Source organism: Barbatula barbatula (genome assembly GCF_947034865.1).
Source record: "Barbatula barbatula genome assembly, chromosome: 2".
Classification (NCBI taxonomy): domain Eukaryota; kingdom Metazoa; phylum Chordata; class Actinopteri; order Cypriniformes; family Nemacheilidae; genus Barbatula; species Barbatula barbatula.
In genome coordinates this window covers 853,142-859,638 of record NC_136767.1, presented here as the reverse complement: position 1 = coordinate 859,638, position 6,497 = coordinate 853,142, and positions in this window count along the sequence as shown.

Sequence of the window (6,497 nt, the reverse complement as noted above, 5' to 3'; positions counted from 1 at the left end):
CACGAAACAGGGTAGCCGGCAGACACGAAACAGGGTAGCCGGCAGACACGAAACAGGGTAGCCGGCAGACACGAAACAGGGTAGCCGGCAGACACGAAACAGGGTAGCCGGCAGACCCGAAACAGGGTAGCCGGCAGACACGAAACAGGGTAGCCGGCAGACACGAAACAGGGTAGCCGGCAGACACGAAACAGGGTAGCCGGCAGACACGAAACAGGGTAGCCGGCAGACACGAAACAGGGTAGCCGGCAGACACGAAACAGGGTAGCCGGCAGACACGAAACAGGGTAGTCGGCAGACACGAAACAGGGTAGTCGGCAGACACGAAACAGGGTAGTCGGCAGACACGAAACAGGAATGCTTCGGGCTGGAATGGCCGCATGCACAGGGCGGAAATGCCTGGCTCCGCAGGGCGGGAATGCCCGGCTCCACCAGACAGCAATGCCCGGCTGCACCGACCTGGAATGCCCGGCTGGGGATCGGTTGCGGGCAGCTTCGACCCTGGAGGGAAGACCGGCAGTCTCAACCCTGGAAGGCAGTCCAGCGGCCCTGACTCAGGAAGTGCCGCGTTCTTGGCCCTAGAAGGGAGTCCGGCAGCCTCTAACCCTGGAGAGGAACCTGGCGGCTTCGACCGCTGCCGCATAGATCCCTCTGTCTGCTGGGTCCGATTATGGCTGGTTCATTCTGTCATGATTCTCGTGGTGAGACACGGACAGAGGACCCAGGTGCAGACAGCGGGTAAGGGGTTAACAGATAATTTAATAAATAATAAAACAAAGACCCACGAGGGGGTAACAGAACAAAACATGGATACAATAACATGACTAAGACTAACTACACAAAGACTTAAAATAATCTCAAAACAAGAACTACAAATACACTGGACTTGACAAGACACATGGACTCACCACACAACCACAATGAACCAGCACAAGACAGAATACACAAGGGCATTAAATAAGGGAGCAAATCAAGAGGGGAACAGGTGAAGGGCATTAATCAATAACGAGGGTAACGAGAGGATGGGAACAGAGACGAAACCGGAGAGAGTATGGAAGGCCATAACAACAATAATTGTCTCTCCACATTTAACATGAGGTTCTGTCATGATCCTGCCACTATACTAAGAGAAACATGACATGATGCGGCAGAATCATGACAGAACCAGGGATGTTATCTATGACTGTAGCTGCTAGCTGTTCTTTAGAGTAAAGCAGTGTATTTGTGGCCATGTTTTGGTAAGACATCTCATCCAGGACCAGGGGAGGAGTGTAGATTGTGCCAGCTGGTGCACTTCCAACCCTGAACTCCCAAATAGGTCCATTTGCTATGAAAGAACATAATGGATTTAGGCATGAGAACGACTCTGAAGTCATTACTATACTAAGTGGGCTTTAAAATCCCCCAAGACTATGTAGGTATATTTGGTACCATTTGAAGTTATCTTGTGAACATGCTTTCATATTTTGCAAACTTCAGAAAGATGTAATTGGATGCGTATACCTACCGTGCAGTTCTCACAGGTTTGCTTTCCCTCTATAGGTTGATTTACACCTGTCCTTCATCCTTTTGTACGTGCTTACCCATTTATTAATAGATTTTATCCTTGTTTATACCTTGCTGGGACCCATCTGTGTCAGTCTTGTTTTTTCAGCAGTTCATAACTGTGCCATAACAGAAACAAGGAACTGTTGATCTGGAAAAATGGTCTAAAACAGGTGAGGTCATTAATAATTGAAACGTTGTGCTGTTTACTCTTACTCTTCTTACCAACGAATGCAATTTCCTTATTTGTTCTCTTACTGCAGGTGGAGTTTTTTAACAAAGTTAAGTTTCTTTTGACCTAATCATTAGAGTTGTGTATACGTGTGCAGCGTCGCAATACATGCAAATAATTCACCCAGATTGTTTTGTTAATTTAGTTTATTAGTTTTATATTATACATTCATTTTATTCTACATATTTATTCTTATCTGTGTAAGGTAGGACATTAGGACCCAGTAGACGCCACCTCAGAGCACTTAATTGCTCAGCCGGCTATTTAGGGAGACTTGGTTAGCGACAAGCCAAACTAGCATTCTAGCATAGTGTGTCGGTACAGCGTGGGGAATGAAAGCACCAGGATTGTGGAATCTAACTAGTGCTGTTGTCGTTGCTTGAGGCTGGAGATTGACCAGTGGACAAATCAGTTGTTTTTGGCAAACCGTTGCAGTTACGGTGAAGACGCATGGTGCAAACATTTGTTTGCTATTCAGGGAACGTGGTCAAACCATTGCAGTAACGCAGTGTGAGATTGTGGTGAAGACACATGGTGCAAACATTTGTTTGCTATTCAGGGAACGTGGTCAAACCATTGCAGTAACGCAGTGTGAGATTGTGGTGAAGACACATGGTGCAAACATTTGTTTGCTATTCAGGGAACGTGTCCAGTCACTGTTTTTCCTATTCATTTTAGCTATACAAACTGCCTACCATAATTTATAACCGGCCGAACACCGAGAGCAGGGTTTTGTGTTTTTACAATGTATGTTTGATTTGTTTTGAGTTCCTTTTTATAACTTCTGTATACTCTGTGGAGGTCTTTTATTTCGAATACTCATTGGGTAACGTGTAGTTTCCCAAAGAGACAAACGCCTGCAGTGGTGTGTGTGTGAAGTGAAGGGGGAGAAATTGTTGTGAATCACGGATACTATATTTAACTGGGTTGTTTTACCTGTGTATGTTTAACTCATTTATTAAGAGTGACGTGTGGTGTGCCTTGGATTCTGACACGTCTCCGGAGGGAAACTCCGTACACACCCTTAACCATTTTGTGTTTGATTAAGAAATTTCCCTCAAAGTATTACATTTGTCTTTTTAACTTGTTTATATAATTGAATTATTGTGCAATAAATAAATGTATATTTTTGACACACCAGCTTCCATCTGCGTCCTTTAACTAGGGTGGCTTGCATGAAACCAGGTAGTTCTTTGGAACTGACTTCTTTTTAAATCATTGGTCTTTGATTTATTTGAGTAGTTAATTAGTGATTGCCAAATCCTGGTGGCCACATCTGTATTACTTTTCTTACTGTTATTTAATCTTACGTTGGATGCTGCATTTGAATTGTCTTTACAAGTAGATCTCATAAGTACAGAAGTCTCATCCTCAAGGTTTTAATAATTAAAGTTGTGAAGCAGTAATGTTCCACTGTCGATGTTGCTATAAGAATATTGCTGAATCTGTTTCAGATGAAGTTAGATTGAGATTATTCAATAAACTTTCAGCAAAAAATATATAATTCATATACCTTATCATTTTGGTACCAAACAAGATAGTATGGAGTCATACATACATATACAGCACATTAAGCAAGTATCAAGCCGTCTCAGCCTACAATACTGTGTGTGTGTCTTAAAATACACCAATAAAAGACAAGATTTCAAGAATTATATGCAGTAGTTTGGCTTTGTTATTATTATTTGCCCATTTTTATTTGTGCATATGAAATTAATGATTTCTCACAGGACACGTCCATTTCTGAAATAAACTTTTATGAAGTCTTGAAAGAATTTACATCTTTTATCATTTACTCCTGTAAGAAACCTGTAAGACTTTCTTTCTTCTGCAGAACACAAAAGAAGATATTTTGTAGAATGTTAGTGACCGAACAATGGCGGTACCCATTGGATATTCATTCACTTCTATAGTAAAGACACAGAACCATTACACTGGAAGTGTCCTAAATATGTACATGTGGCATCTGTAGCTGACAACAGAGATTCTGGTTCAGGACGGGATGTCATTCAGTTAAAAAATCGCTAGCAGGGACTAAACAAACTTCACCAGGCAGCGATGACATTTGCTATGAGATGGTACAACCTTTATCAGACGCATCGCTAGAGATAATCTTGAGACTTTTTAATAAAGTATGGGAGTCAGGAAAGTTGCCAGTGGAATGGAAGCATGGGATTATTGTGCCAATAGCAAAGCCTGGCAAGGATCATGCACAGCCAAATAACTACAGACCCATAGCACTAACATCAAATTTGTGTAAACTGATGGAGCGCATGGTTATGAGTAGACTGGTATGTGTCACTGAGAAGGGAAATCTTTTCTCACCTTACCAAAGTGGATTAAGAAAAGGACGAAACACAGCAAGGAAGCCTTTGTAGTCCTATACTGGTTAAGATAGAGAAGGGGGTTGGAAGGTCATTATATGCAGATGATGGCGCTTTGTGGAAAAGAGGAAGAAATATAGCATTTGTGGAAAGGTGTATGCAGACTGCGGTTAAAAGTGTGGAAACTGGGCTAATGATTGGGGTTTACGTTTCTCTGTAGAAAAAACTCTGTAGGTGATTTGTAGATCATCTCCAATAACAGCAGTTCAAGTCGAGATGGGAGAGATGCCTCTAAAGTTTCGTAGGATCATGTTAACAATTAGATACTGGACTAGTATAAAAGGACACTCGGAAAGTCATCCAGTTAAAATGGTGTTGAAGAACTGTTGGGAATATGACTATAAAAGGTATCAAGCTTTGGTTGGAATGCCAATAAGGAAGCGCAGAAGTTGGGTATATGTAACATTAATATTGCTCTCATTGTGGTTAAGTCTGCAATTCCTCCTTGGTTTTTTCCAATGCCTTTGATTGACACTCAATTGCATGAAGTAAAACATAGTAATGAGTTAAGTGGGATAGAAAGTCTAGGTGTGCAAAATGATATTGATCTTTCCTATTGTGGTGCAGTACACATTATTACGGATGGTTCCAGTGATCCAGACTCTGGGTAATCAGCAGCAGCAGTATATATCCCTCATTTCAGTATGAAAATATCGAAAAGAACAACAGATCATATTTCTGTATTTACTGCAGAATTGATAGCAAACATTCTAGCGCTCCAATACTACCAATAAAGTCAGTATTATGCTCAGATTCCCTGTCAGCACTAAATAGTTTATCAAGTGGAACATCTTTAGCAAGACAAGATATAATATATGAAGTAATGAGCGGTCTATTTAGAATGAGAGAATATGGTATTTTGGTCAACTTCACAAGGGAGTGAAAGGAAATGAAGCTCAATGAATCTGGCTAAACAGGCCCTGAAACACACACAAGCAGATATTGAAGTGGCTTTAAGTAAGTCTGAAGTTAAAGGGATAATAGCGAATGAAATAAAGGAATTGTGGCAGAATGAATGGGACAAAGGAACAAAAGGCAGGTTTTATAAATGCATACAAGAACAGGTTGGTTTTAGAGAGAAGAAAGTTTGGTATCAAGAAAGAGGATGTTTTTAATGACAAGAATGAGTATTGGACATTGCATATTCAGAATAGAAAAACATGAAAATGGAAATAGTGAGAAATGTAGATTGTTAGAAACCGTAGAACATGTGCTTTTAAGATGTGAAGCTTGTTAGGAAATAAAACTAATCAAACAAGAATTTATCATGAAGTACTGTTGGACTTTTCATTCAGTCCTGCATGTTCAAAAATTTGAGGTATTGAAGAGACAATTTTTTTTTAAAAGTGAAGTTTATTATCAGATTTAAAAGTTTAACAGCGCGCTGGGTTGTTTTCTCCACAATGAGCTAAACCAACAACCCCTAAAGTTTCACAAAAACACATTAAATACAGAATGTGACGTCGATCTCTCTTCTGGTTTCTTTGTTCCCTCCTAGCCAATCTGTGACCTCCTCCTTATCTGGGCGGTTCTTCTTTCTTTCGGCAGCCAATCAATGCCGCCACCTCGAACTGACTCCATTTTCAAACTCTGTAAAACAACATATTCCCCAAAATACGTTGGGTGTGTGTGCTCCCTTTTCGATTCCACATTCCTTCCTTCAAGAAGAAGAGGCTTCATGTTACACACACACATAAACAGAACATGCTTTTCCCTTCAGTTCTGGGCCGTTTCCTTTGGGAGCCAGTCTGGGCTATCATCCCCCATCTTCCAGGTAGCCTCTTCTCGTGACAACCCCCACATACTGACCACATTCCGATCTCTGGAAAACACATTCTTACAACTGGGGCACTTTTCTGAAACCAGCCTTTGTCTGCAAGTTTCCTTGTCTTTAACAAAACATATTTTCAATAGTTAAATAGCGTACACATGGTTATATAATTAAAACACATCTATTAAACTTAAAACACTTCATAATTTTTGACACACACACATAAAGTGTACTGGTTAAAAGACAAAGAAACACTTATGGTTTTATCCATTAATTTTAATTCCCACAATTCTTAATTCCCACAATTCCCTCTCGTGACCTCGAAAGAGGTCATTAAATCATCTTCTTGTTCTTCTAACTCACTGGACAATAAAGGCATAAGGTACTTGGGTGGGCTTACTTTTTCCTCTATGGCTGTCATAATGAACCTGTTACACAATGATCTAATACACGGAATACAACAACATCCGCAGGTGATTGTGATTCCCAAAAATACTCCAATGGACCCTACAATGGACATCACTAATGCTTTCCATTTCCCCAACGCCTTATCTAACCATTCCCC